The sequence below is a fragment of the Cydia pomonella genome, chromosome 7, assembly GCF_033807575.1.
Source record: "Cydia pomonella isolate Wapato2018A chromosome 7, ilCydPomo1, whole genome shotgun sequence".
NCBI lineage: Eukaryota > Metazoa > Arthropoda > Insecta > Lepidoptera > Tortricidae > Cydia > Cydia pomonella.
In genome coordinates, this window is record NC_084709.1 from 3,162,859 (window position 1) to 3,175,983 (window position 13,125).

Consider the following 13,125-nt stretch of genomic DNA (forward strand, 5'->3'; position numbering starts at 1 on the left):
ATGCTATATACATAGAGCAGAAACAATCATTCTTGAAAAAAATGCAAACATTCTATGCTTAACTCAAACTTCGGTCGGTATCCTTATCATAATTCTAAATTCAAAAATTTGTTCTATAATTAGGCCTCAAGGGCTCTTTTACAAGTCAATACAACATTGACAGTAACATCATATAGTGCTTACCATCAGGCGGGCCGTATACTTGTTTGCCACCGACGTAGTACACAACATACCTATAAACATTAATTTATAATAATCTTTAAAAAAAAATTACAACAATATGAAAGAGATGTATAGTCTCTATGGTTACACATTAGATTTAGAGATGCAATAGGTCCCCAATGTGAGAGTACTAATACTAATAAGATTTGGAGGTGTGAACACAGGCAAGAAATTAAGTATTTGCAGGGACATAAAACAATAACAAAATTATTTCAAAATAAAGTACAGGGTGGACAAATAAGAATGATACACTTTGTTTTTAAATTTTAATTACATTGAGTGGAAATTTTATTAAATATTTTTTTATAAATATATTATTCAGGGTTGGCAATTGTATACGGAAGATAATTTCTGCCAAATGTACTAGCAGCAAGCAATTTTATCTCAAATGTTTCTGTTGTTTAAAACACGTTGTTTGCTCGATTAATTTTGAAAAAAAGTGATTGTGATTGGCACCCAAATTCCCCAAATTTTGCAGCTCGTGACTTATTTCTGTGGGGCTATCTAAAATTACGTGTCTATGCTAACGAGCTGATGAAATTTAAAACAGTTAAAACCGACTATTCGACACAAATGTACTAAGATAATGCCAAAAATGTGCGAATAGATGCTGAACATTGGGATGATAAGGGCTTACATTTGCCTGCTGTTAGAGATGGACATATGTCAGACATTATGTTTCGCATGAATTTGCCAACCCTGAAGAATATATATTTAAAACAATACTTAATAATTTTTGAATTTAATACAGTTAAAATTTAAAAACAAAATGTATACTTCTTATTTGGCCACCCTGTACTACGAATAAAACTACACCACAATACACTTACTAACTTATATATGTTCCACATGTCACCTCCATGAGTTATGGTACCCCGAAGGTTGGCAGTGTTGCCGCTCCGCTTAAGTGTATACATACATATGTATTAGATACCTATAGCGAACAAACTGTGTATTCGTTAGTGTTTGACTGAAATTGGAACCGAAGGTTCGGTTCTTCAGTTCAGAGCCCCTAGTGTAAATTAATTCGATTTAGAAACTTGACGTACGTGTTTGCGTTAAGTCTCATTTTGCATGGGATTTAGAAACAGCGCGCCAAGCGGAACGTTTTGGAAACTCCAAATCCCATAGAAAATGAGACTTACGCAAACGCGTAACGTCACGTTTCGCTATCGAATAAATTTACACTAGGGGTACAGAAACCGAAACTTACACACACACACACACACACACACACACACACACACACACACACACACACACACACACACACATCTTTTCCTCTTACCATGGACGCATGAAAAATTACAAACAGAATATACCACGGTAGTGACATGTGCGTCTCATTACCGGTCACGTTTGTCATAATGATGTAACTCCTTTCTACATAAAATGTCATTTCCCATTACATCTACGATATAATCGAGTTTACTAAAACGCTGAAAATTTTCATTGTGTAATACTTAAGCTGCTCTTTAGCTTGGAAAAGTTGTTACTAGATTGTTATTGTTGCGTTACAGCTTGAATAAAAGTGGTAGGAATTCTCCTAAGTGTATAAAAGGAACGCTGTTTTAATGTTATTTGGATAGTTTTAAGCAAGTGCACATTTAATGTCGAAAATTAAAACATCTTATGAACGGAATATTTTTAATTTGTGAAATCAAGAATTGTTTTTGAGTAATAAGTGTTTTCTAAGCCTCAATCAGCTATTTGTCGTTCGTCTTCCGTTATTTTGACTTATCGTGTGTTTGAAAACGGATATAACATACATATAACTAATTTAGTCTAGTAAAATTTTATGAATAAGGGTGTATGGATTTAAGTATTTCTATGATGTGGTGTGTACATACATGGCTTTTGGTATGAAAATGAATTTTATTTGGTGATGACGCTACGAAGGAAGCTGTAAATCTAGTAACCTTTAGTAAGGGTTTTTGTTTATCATAAATACAGAAGTCAATGTAATCCTAAATAACTTATTAATGAAAGAGTTCTTATTGTTAATTTCTTTCAATTGAGCTGTCTGTCGAGTTACGCAAGTCTTAATTATAAAGGCTTAAAAACTTAGCAATTAAGTTCAAAAGGGCTTGTTTCAATAACAATGAACGATTTAAATTTTGTATATTTTTTTCGTGTATGTGACAACTCTGAAATTTGACAGCTGTCACCTATGATTGTTTGATTATTATGACGATGTTGTTACACAAAATAAGAACGTGTTATCATTGTGAAAACGCTCATTAAACTAAGCTAAGTTAGTTTTAATAGAACCTTATGTACATTTTACTCTGTCTGTTCTCCTAATAAATAAAATAAAATAAATATAAATAAAAACAATCGATTTATTACAGCAACAATTACCAGACCGTATCATCACACGAAATCCAAATGTCAACTGGCCACCGAGATCATGCGATTTAACGCCGTGCGATTTCTTTCTTTGGAGTTTTGTGAAATATCGGATTTATGTGAATACACTAGAAACAGTTCCTGAGCTCAAAGCCAAGATCCGACGCTTTATCAGTGAGATCACATATTTGTCACAAACTCATCGAAAATTTCATGAAAAGAGAAAAGTGGGCCATTTGGCGAATATTTTATTCCATACATAATCGGAACATGTCTTCTTTATAATGCAATATAAAAATCACAACTTACTAAAAAACTTGTACTTATTTTATATAGGTACCTAAGGCCCGATTCAGAATCAACTTTCAGTTTTGATCTTACTTCTATATGACCTTTAAGATCGTTCACGCTGATCGGTGCATGGGAAATTAAGTGAAAGTCGTGCGTGAGATGCACGTCGTATCAAAACAAGTTGTTAAATTAAATCGACCTCCTGGAGGATCTAACAGCTGGAAACGCCTTGTCCGTAATTTTCGGTACAAAACAGTCTGCCGATTTTTGCGATTTTTGCGGGAGAGGGGCATGTCAAATGTATGATAAATATCAGTCCATACATATGACCATTGGCCGAGGTTTTCGACAGAGGGGTAAGCTCTTAACCTTTTGATCGCCACCGTCGGCTATGGCTTCTTCTGAAAGACTTGCCAAGGACGCCAACGACGGCTACAGCCGACAGTTTCGCCAATGCAATAGGGACTAACGCGGGGCTCCGTAAAGTTCAATTTGGCTTAAATAATCGTGATCGCCTGCGTCCGGGGCACGGCATGTTCCTTCGCCGTCTGGCGTACAAAAGGTTAAAGGCGACTCTAGTTGTTAAATCCTCCAAGTCCTAGTGCTACGATATATTCATTAATTTATCACGGACGTCGCTTTAATAGCACAGTCTTATATGGAACCAGTATCCAAAGACTGTCCAGTTAATGTTCGCAAGTGTATCTAATAAGAAAATAAAGGCATTGTAGTCCACGGCAACATTTGCCAAATTGCAGCGCTAACTGCACAGTTTACACGTGCGAGCTCCCTTTGTGTTTTACTTTAATTTTGTACTGTTGCAGTTTACTATCTTGTCCTTTGTTTTTAAGGAAATCTTGCTGTAGTGGAATAAATGTTAGCAGAAGTTTCCGTTTAACTGTCACAACATTTTTTTCTTTATTTTTTGTCCCCAAAAAATATGGCGGAGTGTAGCTTTTTGTATGGGTGATTTTTAGTTTTTAATTTTTCTCGAGTAAAATATAATCTACAGCTTATCTTATAAAGACATGCAATATCACTCGACTTTTTTTTATTTGGTAGAACGCGTCAATACAAGTGTGACAGCGTGGTCAGAAACAAGAAAACGAAAATAATTTTGACCCAAATACGTTGAAAATTTATATTTTTCATTTAGATAGAAGAACGGCGAGATACAGGTTACGTAACATATAGAATTAAAAAACTTAATCTGTGGAATGTACTGTCGCCCGCAGTATTGCAAGGGCCCATTTCTCGAATGGTATTAGACTAATATTATTAGTCCACGAACTGTCAAATGATATGGGTTACTATGGCAACATACTAATAATATTAGACTAATTCTGTACGAGAAATGGGCCTCTGGACCGATACCGATACGACCATCAAACCTTCAGGAAAAGTCCCATCTTAAATGCGTCGGTATTTGATGCGTACGCACTTGCATTACACCCTCTGGTGTTGCAGGTGTTCGAATCCGGGACCCCCTGCTTCGTAGGCAGGATCACTAACAACTGGGCTAGGAGGTCGTCTAAGAGTCTAGTCAACTGTACGACTGCTGCTCGACGCAACGTTGGCGCAACTGCGCAGCGACGCCATTTTCCATAGCGCTGACCAGTCGCCTACGCTCAGAATACGTTAGTGTGGGGAGGGCCTAAACTAAACGATAGCGTAACTTGAATTATATGACCGACGGCCAGATTCGAAGAATGATTAAGGCACGTTTAAGATCTTGGAAAGATCTTTAAAGGATCGATAACAAAACTACATGTCAAAATTGTCATTTATTTCGATTCCGCTGTGATCCCAATAAGATCTATCTACGATATTTCTAACGTCAAAGTGACATTGGTTGCTGAAACGAGCTGCTTCTCTTAATTATAAATACGACATACAAACGACATCTAAATGAGAACTTATCTAAACCAGAATTTATCGTTATCATATCTCATTCTCCGAATCGGGCCGCGAGGCTAGGCTAGTGTGACCCTCAAGCGCATATACCGTCACCATTTCTTAGTGATAAGTTTATTAATGCATCTTAACATCAAGGTTAACAAATAAATCAAAGATACGATGTTCAAATTGACCCCTAAAACGCATCCCATTTTAGGGCCCCGATGTTATTGCTGGAACCCCACAAAATTAAATAACGCACCCCTATTTTACACCCCACAATAACAACCCCGCAGTAAAAAAACAAATGGTTGTTCCTGTTTCTTAGATAAATAATTTTATTGCGAACCGTATCGCGGTACTTACAAAGAGACTTAAGATTTTTGAGATAAAACAAACATTTTATGTACATATGTGTTTTAGGATAGAAGTCATGTGACGAGAAATGTATTACGAATGAATGTGGAGGGATGGAACGGCAGAGGAAAACCTAGGAAACGGTGGATGGATTGTGTGAGAGATGACATGAAACGAACGCGAGTGAACGATGAGATGACGGGTGACAGAAAGATATGGAAGGAAAAGACATGCTGCGCCGACCCCAAATGAATGGGATAAGGGCAAGCGAATGATGATGTGTTTTAGGATAGAATAGGAATTCAAAACAAATTGTTTGGAAAATAGAGTTGATTTTCCTTTGTTTCCAGAATTAGTAAAAAAAAGTTTCAGTACAACCACAGAATAAATACGAGTAATAGTACTACCGTGCAGAAAGGAAACTTCCTACAACACCGAAGTGTGTCAGGGATTCAGGGTCGAATCATGTTGTCCCTTTCAATCTTTGGAACTATCCCTTTCGGCTATTTAGGGTTATCGACATGCATGTAATTATCTTATCTGTGGTTGTACATGCAAAGGAACGTCAAGTTGTGCCAACCCTAATAATGGCTCGAAGCAATGTTGAGGCGAACGCAGCCGAGAGAGCCCGAACGCACTAGTTTCCTCCCCCTGGTATAGCCTTAGTCTATCCAGGCCTTTCATTCATAACTTGCTAAAAATGGAATATGTCCTTTAGGAATCACATTGGGCAGAGCGAGGATAAAAGAAAAAGCACCAAACCTGACCTAACTTTTGGAGTTTGGATTTATTTTTTCGTATCTAAATTTTATTTATTTACGTATGTACCATCGTTTACACTGTAAATTGACAATTCATTACCTTAACGGCCGCTGACGGAGGTCTTCGGTTCAAATCCTGGTATGGGCATTTATTTGTGTATTCATCACAAATATTTGTTATGAGTTGTGGATGTTTTCTTTGTATTTAAGGATAAATATATGTTAATCTGTTGGATCCGATAACCTACTTTTGCGTAAGGTTGACTACCGATTGCGCAAACTACATCACCAGATATCACTATAAAATTGGTACAATTTAAAGGCGTGAATACAACATTAAGAAGGTTGCATATACCTCGTATGTCAAGACCTATCTTTATTTATAATGTTGTTACCTAGCAACCGCTGTTTACTGTCAAATAAATGTAAACAAAGATATGATTGATATGAACTTATTATTTCTCTATTAATTTTAAATTGCAGAGCAAAGCAGAGTAAAATCGGAGCAAGCATTAAACACGAGTCAATTTCAAATAGGGAAATTAGAATCCCAATAGTTCCAATGTTACAAAACCTGGAGGTTTAAAATGTTAACAGTATTCAATGCCGGGAGGTTCAGATATCGAAGGTAAGAAGAAAATACCATGCTCCTTAGCGCTCAAGCAGCGATGAAAACAACCGATGATTATTTCCATTTTGTTTACGACAAACATTTCCGCGGACACTCTGCCAAGATTTGTGCAATTTGATTCGGTTAAGTTAGACGAGATAGAGTGCATCTGTGGCGGTACGTGCGTAGACATTAGACAAGATATACGTCCTATGCCTGAAGTTCATTAGTACAAGAAGGACCCGAACCATGACATCATTACTCATGTGTTTATTTTAAAGAATATCTGGAGCAAATTTTTTAGGTACAGAGCTAGAGAGCGCGACGAACAGTGCCGGATTAAGACATTTTGATGCCCTAAGCATTTCTAGACCATGGTGCCCCCTCATCAAGATTACATTGAATTTTCTTGGTAAATTGAGTGACGTTTATTGCCGCATTACTGCTGAGAATAGAATTTTAAATCCAACACATCATTTTATCACGGAAATTTACAGTACTGCAGCAGTAATGTTCCAACAATGTGTAAGATCAAGTGTTCGCAAATTGAAGATCGTGCTTCATAAGGCCGGAGGCGAGCCAACCAATGTCCAAGTGTGAGAAGACATAAAAGGCATAGGCAGTACTGCGCACAGGGTTTTGCAACCTCTAGAGCTTTCCTGCGAAGCTCATTTATGTGAGGGCAAAGGCAGAGCTTCAGTAGGAGCTTAGCCATTGGCCATTGGTTCTTGTCAGAACAAGAACCAATGGCCGCAAGTGTCTTAAATAGCAAATCATTGTTTACGAAAACGGGACTTAATAGGGTAAGTTTTAAAATTACCTCTGACCCGACGTTTCAAAAACGGCGTTGTCGCCATGGTCTCGGAGAAGAGTGGGTTAAGTCGACGTTGGAGGTAATTTTAGAACTTAATCAAACGCGATTATATCCCGTTTTCTTAAATAATAATGTGTCATAATTAGGCCAATAAAATTAGTTTTTTTCGAATTTGGTCCTAAAAATGCGTGTAATCCGAGTTTGCTCCATTCCAGGAGGTGTGCATAAATGTTTCCTCTTTTTCAGTTTTTTTTTGCTTGAAAATCGAAAACGGTATGTCCGGCGGAAAATTTGTTCCAATTATGATTAAATGATTAAAGGACGTCAAGTTCGAAATAAATATTTCAATTCAATTAAAACTGATATCTGAGGATCCGAAATGTAATTTAACTATGTTCTTGCAATAAAACATATTGATTTATTGAAGGTACCCTAATATGTATTCCTAGTCTAAATTGTATAAAAAGGTCGACATTTTTTATTTTTGGTAAAATCATGTTAAAAATCCGAAAACGCCTTCTTACCAGTGTCTGATCCACGAACTGTCCTGTCCTTCAAAATCAAGTGGTTTCGAAAGGAAAAAATTATCTCCTAAGAATCACCTGGGATGGAGCAAACTTGGATTACACGCATTTAGAATGAAATGAAAGTATTAAAACATTTTCCAGCTTGCTGGGAATTAATTTCTCAAAACGCTATTTTTGGATCTAATTTGATTGGCCTAAATCGTGAAAGTTTAAATCTAGTGTTTTTAAAGGCAAAGTCTAAGGCTGAGCTTTTCATAAGGCTGAACGCGCGGAGCGTTCGATCGGCGCTTATGGATGGGGCATGGATGAGGCCAAAGGTCGAGCTGGAAGAAAGCATTTGAATTTGACCACTGGCGAGGTATGAATGGCTGAACGTCCGGAATGTCCGATCGCGGTGGGTTATCATACAATAAAACTGATGGCGAGGTGTGAGCAAGGCAGAAGGCCCAGCTTCGAGAGAGGACAGTTTAGATTTGGATCCATGTTAAGTGAAAGTAAGGCAGTTTGCACAAAGTAGAAGGCCTAGCGTCACATGACCTAACGCCGAACTGCAAAAGAGTGGCTTAAAATCGAACCTATGTAATCACGGTTCTCCTACTGCTCGGCCTTTGGCTTAACTGGAAACCGAAACTTGATAAGTTGCTTTTGGTTTTGTGCCTTCGCGGGGCCCTTTATAACAGTGTGACAATTAGGTCGCAGGATCGTGGTTCTGCAGCAACTCGGCCAGGCCGACACATCTGACGTGTAAGAGAGCAAAATTCGCTACAAAATCGGTAATCTACGTCGAGAAAATCGGTTGGCCACAAGCCCGACGGTAAGATATTTTGGCTATGAGCTTTGAGGGCATCCGCGAAGGGTTGGAGATGTGCTGACGTGTCCTCACTCTATTACGACCCTTCGTTATTAGATGGGTACTTGCACTCGTCAAAGTCGACAAAAAGTTTCGTGTACATAAGTACTACGACTGCGATGCAGCCTGCGCGTTTTTTTCCTACGATTTTGGTGCCCCCCTAGACGTGGTGCCCTAAGCAAGTGCTTATTTTGCTTAATGGTTAATCCGGCACTGGCGACGAAATTACCAGGAATTCTCGTAATGTGCACTTTACCTCCGGAATATCTTGAATTCAAGTCCATTTGGATGTAAAGGTCAAAGAAGAAACGCTCAGTTGAGAACTAAGCAAGTCAGTTATGCGCACATGAAAGAGTTCTACGTCAGACTGAGAAACAAGTCACAGAAGACGAAGCTAATGCAGCTTTGTACACAAAGATGAACAATTCAAGTACTTACAACACCTAGTATCTATCTTGTATACCAAATTGAAAACAATAAACATATACTTGCTTTATTATAAAGTATGTCTTTATTTTGGTTTCCATTCTTTTTAAACTTTTCTACATAATATTAGGGCTACTTGGGTGGCTTACAAGTTAATATTTTGTTTGATATCATAACGGTTAAAGAGGTTTTATCCTTGTTAATTAAGTGTTGTGGGGTGTCCATGATGGTAGATCATCAAATTTGTCCTTAAAAAAAGTTAGATAACAGAAAAAAGCGTGATTGTTTTACCTTAATATGACGGTGAACGATTCATTAACATTTACTGATTGTGTTGGCTTGATCCTGCTAACGACTCATAAATCAACCTGTATATTATCGTTTAGTACTAACAATTCAAACTATATTGAGTTTACTCTGGGGCCAGGACGATTTATGTAAAATTGTCCCATAATATTTATATATTTTATTTATTGCGAAGACATAATTATGATTCACTGATTATCACTTAAATTACCTATTAAGGTACCTATAGTTAGAAAAAACTTTGTTAAGGTTGGGGATAGATTGATCTGTATATAAGTATGGTTGTCCTTATTTGTTTTATCAGTTTTTTTTTATTTATTTATTTACTTCTTACCCCACGCTAGCCCAATGCGGATTGGGGACTTCACATACACCTTTGAATTTCTTCGCAGATGTATATGCAGGTCCGCATTGGGCTAGCGTGGGGACTATAGCCCGAGCCCTCTCGCGCATGAGAGGGGGCCTGTGCCCAGCAGGGGGACGTATATAGGCTGAATTATTATATTATTATTTTATTTATTTCTTAAGGGCTTGATTCACAATGTCCAAGCAAAGTCCTGAATAAGCTACTTGCAACTTATTTGATGAATAAAGTCATCGCTGGCGTTTCACAATCTTCAAATAATTCTGGTAGATAAAGTGCTAAGTTTTGTAGCAAGTTTTATCTGGCAGTTAATTTGTTAATTAGTTATCCAATACTTTACTCGGACATTGTGAAAAAGGCCCTTAATGTAAGTATTTTAGATAGTCAACCACTTTTGTGTGTTGTTGTTGTGTGTGAAATGATGTTGGTTATACTAATTTTGAGCCCGCAATCAGTACCCCTAGTGTAAATTTGATCGACATCATAACGTGACGAACGCGTTTGCGTTAAGTCTCATTTTGTATAGGATTTTGAGTTTCCAAAACGTCCCGCTTGGCGCGCTCTTTCTAAATCCAATACAAAATGAGACTAAACGCAAACGCGTACGTCACGTTTCGAAATCGAATTTATTTACACTAGGGGTACAGTTTTTATAAACAAAATTAACGTATTTTTCTTTGTTTTCCAGGTAAGTCCAATGTTCAGCATCAACCGTATATATATTTTACTGGTAATGTAACTTTGCTGTTACGAAAATGGGGTTGGCAACTGTCAAAGGTTTGCATAGATGGCGCCATCATAGCTTGTCCCTTTTTCTAGTTTTGTTCTATGAGATTTGGCTTAAAGGGCTGGCATCCACGCCATAAAATAAAAATAAAACCGGCCAACTGCGAGTCGGACTCGCCCACCGAGGGTACCGTACTTTTTAGTATTTGGTGTTATAGCGGCAACAGAATTACAACATCTGTAAAAATTTCAACTAACTATCACGGCTTATGAGATACAGCCTGGTGACAGACAGACGGACGGGCGGATAGCGGAGTCTTAGTAATAGGGTCCCGTTTTACCCTTTGGGTACGGAACCCTAAAAAGCACAAGAATTTGACACAATTCTAAAGATTGACAGGGAAAACTATGCTGGCGCCATCTGTAAGATATATCTGCCGCTTAACCCCATTGTTTGATAGTAGTTTTTTGAGATTGAAAATTTTTAAATTTAATTCGAAATCGCTATAGTCGGTGATGGAGACAACCTTGTAGCTTCCTCTGATCAATACATATTATATACATCTTTCCTTTATCTTTTGATGCTCAAATCAATGACAATCTATATACGAGTAATTTCCGATTATATAATTTTATTATTCCTCCCTAAGTATCCGCGCGAACATACTCATAAAGACAATTCTGCAAAAGACCCATAATGATTTCTTACGACTCACAATATATTTTATAGCTTTATTGTTTATCACCCATTTTATGATGCATAAAATAAATCACCATGACGTATTATTTGTTATTTTATCGACCCTAAGTTGTTATAGACCTATAGTTTGTCACCACTGACTTATATGCCAATGGAATTTGAACTTAACGGTAAGCGTATTAAGGTATAATTTCACTTGCGCATCAAAAGATGAGCATTAAGTAAAAGTGCACGGTTGTTGTTAATTTAAAATGTCATTTTACAGTACGAAAGCGCGTCGGTTAAGCCCTTTTGAAGGTAATTTTACTGGTGTAGGGTCGTTTCGCGAAAGTTCCTATTTTAAATCTTATTCTTATGTCGTTAAGGTTGTATTTTACAATTTAGTTACTAAACTGATACGATTTCACACCGACGGGTCCGCCCGCATCACTGATACGGTAATAAAATAATAAGACAGTTGTAAAAAAATTATGGAACACCCTTTTAAAATAAATCGACCAACTTTGGATGCGTTTAGATAAAATATCTCGGGTGAAAAGGGGTTCGCAATTGCTTGTCATAACTTTATATTATGCAGTCATGTTTTTTTTTATAGTGATAAGCGATTTCTGTGAGATAGGTACCTACAACATATCTCACAGAAATCGCTTATTCTTAAAGTGTTCTTATATGTTTTAATAATAGTTTTTGTGAATGATACATAATGAACGGCATTAAAATACGAGTGTGGATCGTACTATATTTTACTGAATTGCACTTTATATTATACAAAAACAATATATTACGAAAAATACTATATTTTCATCATTAAAGAAAGGGGTATATAAATGTCACCGATGTTTGTATGCGACTGGATGTTTAACCGCCGCAATTCGCTTCAAATTGGTGTCCTATTTGCTTCCGTTTCCCCAGTAAAAACTATTTTGTTTTTCAATATTTTTACAAAAATGCCATATTTCTGTAAAAAACGGTGCCAAGCGTAGGCTAAAATGTAGGCGATACATGTAGATTTATCATAGACCCTCAATGATGTATTCAAAAACCGCGAATTAGTGCCAGCAAAAAGTTAAGTAAACTGTTTTGTCAGAACAATATTTTTTTTTATACTACGTCGGTGGCAATCAAGCATACGGCCCGCCTGATGGTAAGCAGTCTCCGTAGCCTATGTACGCCTGCAACTCCAGACGAGTTACATGCGCGTTGCCGACCCTAAACCCGCCCCTCCCCCCCTCGTTGAGCTCTGGCAACCGTACTCACCGGCAGGAACACAACACTATGAGTAGGGACTAGTGTTATTTGGCTGCTGTTTTCTGTAAGGTGGAGGTACTTCTGCTCTAGATCTGGAATGACATCCACTGGCTGTGCCCTACCACACAAAGCGAGATGACATTCACAATGCCCATACCTCTCTTTTGGACGTAGTTTAAGGACGTACCCGGGACAGTTGATTAAATCGATATCGACGTTATTATAACATTACCACAAATAAAACGTCTCTTCAACTATATTGTTAATGTCACTGTCGCCGTCACATTGTCACTTACACGTTGTCGTTTCGCGAAACGACAAGAATACAATCGGTTTGAAACATCTGTAAAACAAAGATTGACTAACTAAAGATTTCTTGTCATTAAAGAACAAATAACCACAAAAAAGCAACCATAAAGAAACCAATCCAATGTAATGGCCACGTAAAGTATGTAAATAGACTAAATAAAGGCTTTTACAACAGTTCCGTGCGCTCCCGGAATGTACTAAAAACAGGACAGTGGGAATTGATCGTCTGCCGCTGAATTCTTGGCAGTGTTCAAATTAGTTCTTCACCTAAGTTTCTCTTAATTTATGACAACATTGCACTTTGAGATGGTTACGAGTAATAGGCATAGATGACATTTGCTTCTCTCAAACACCAAATATAGTATTATA

The 13,125-nt window shown here is 37.4% G+C and overlaps 1 protein-coding gene across 2 annotated transcripts in view; it reads left to right on the forward strand.

Moving 5' to 3' along the window:
• Positions 1 to 13,125, forward strand: part of LOC133519599 (glutamate receptor-interacting protein 1) — a 629,013-nt gene that overhangs the window by 78,225 nt on the left and 537,663 nt on the right. The window lies entirely within an intron of this gene.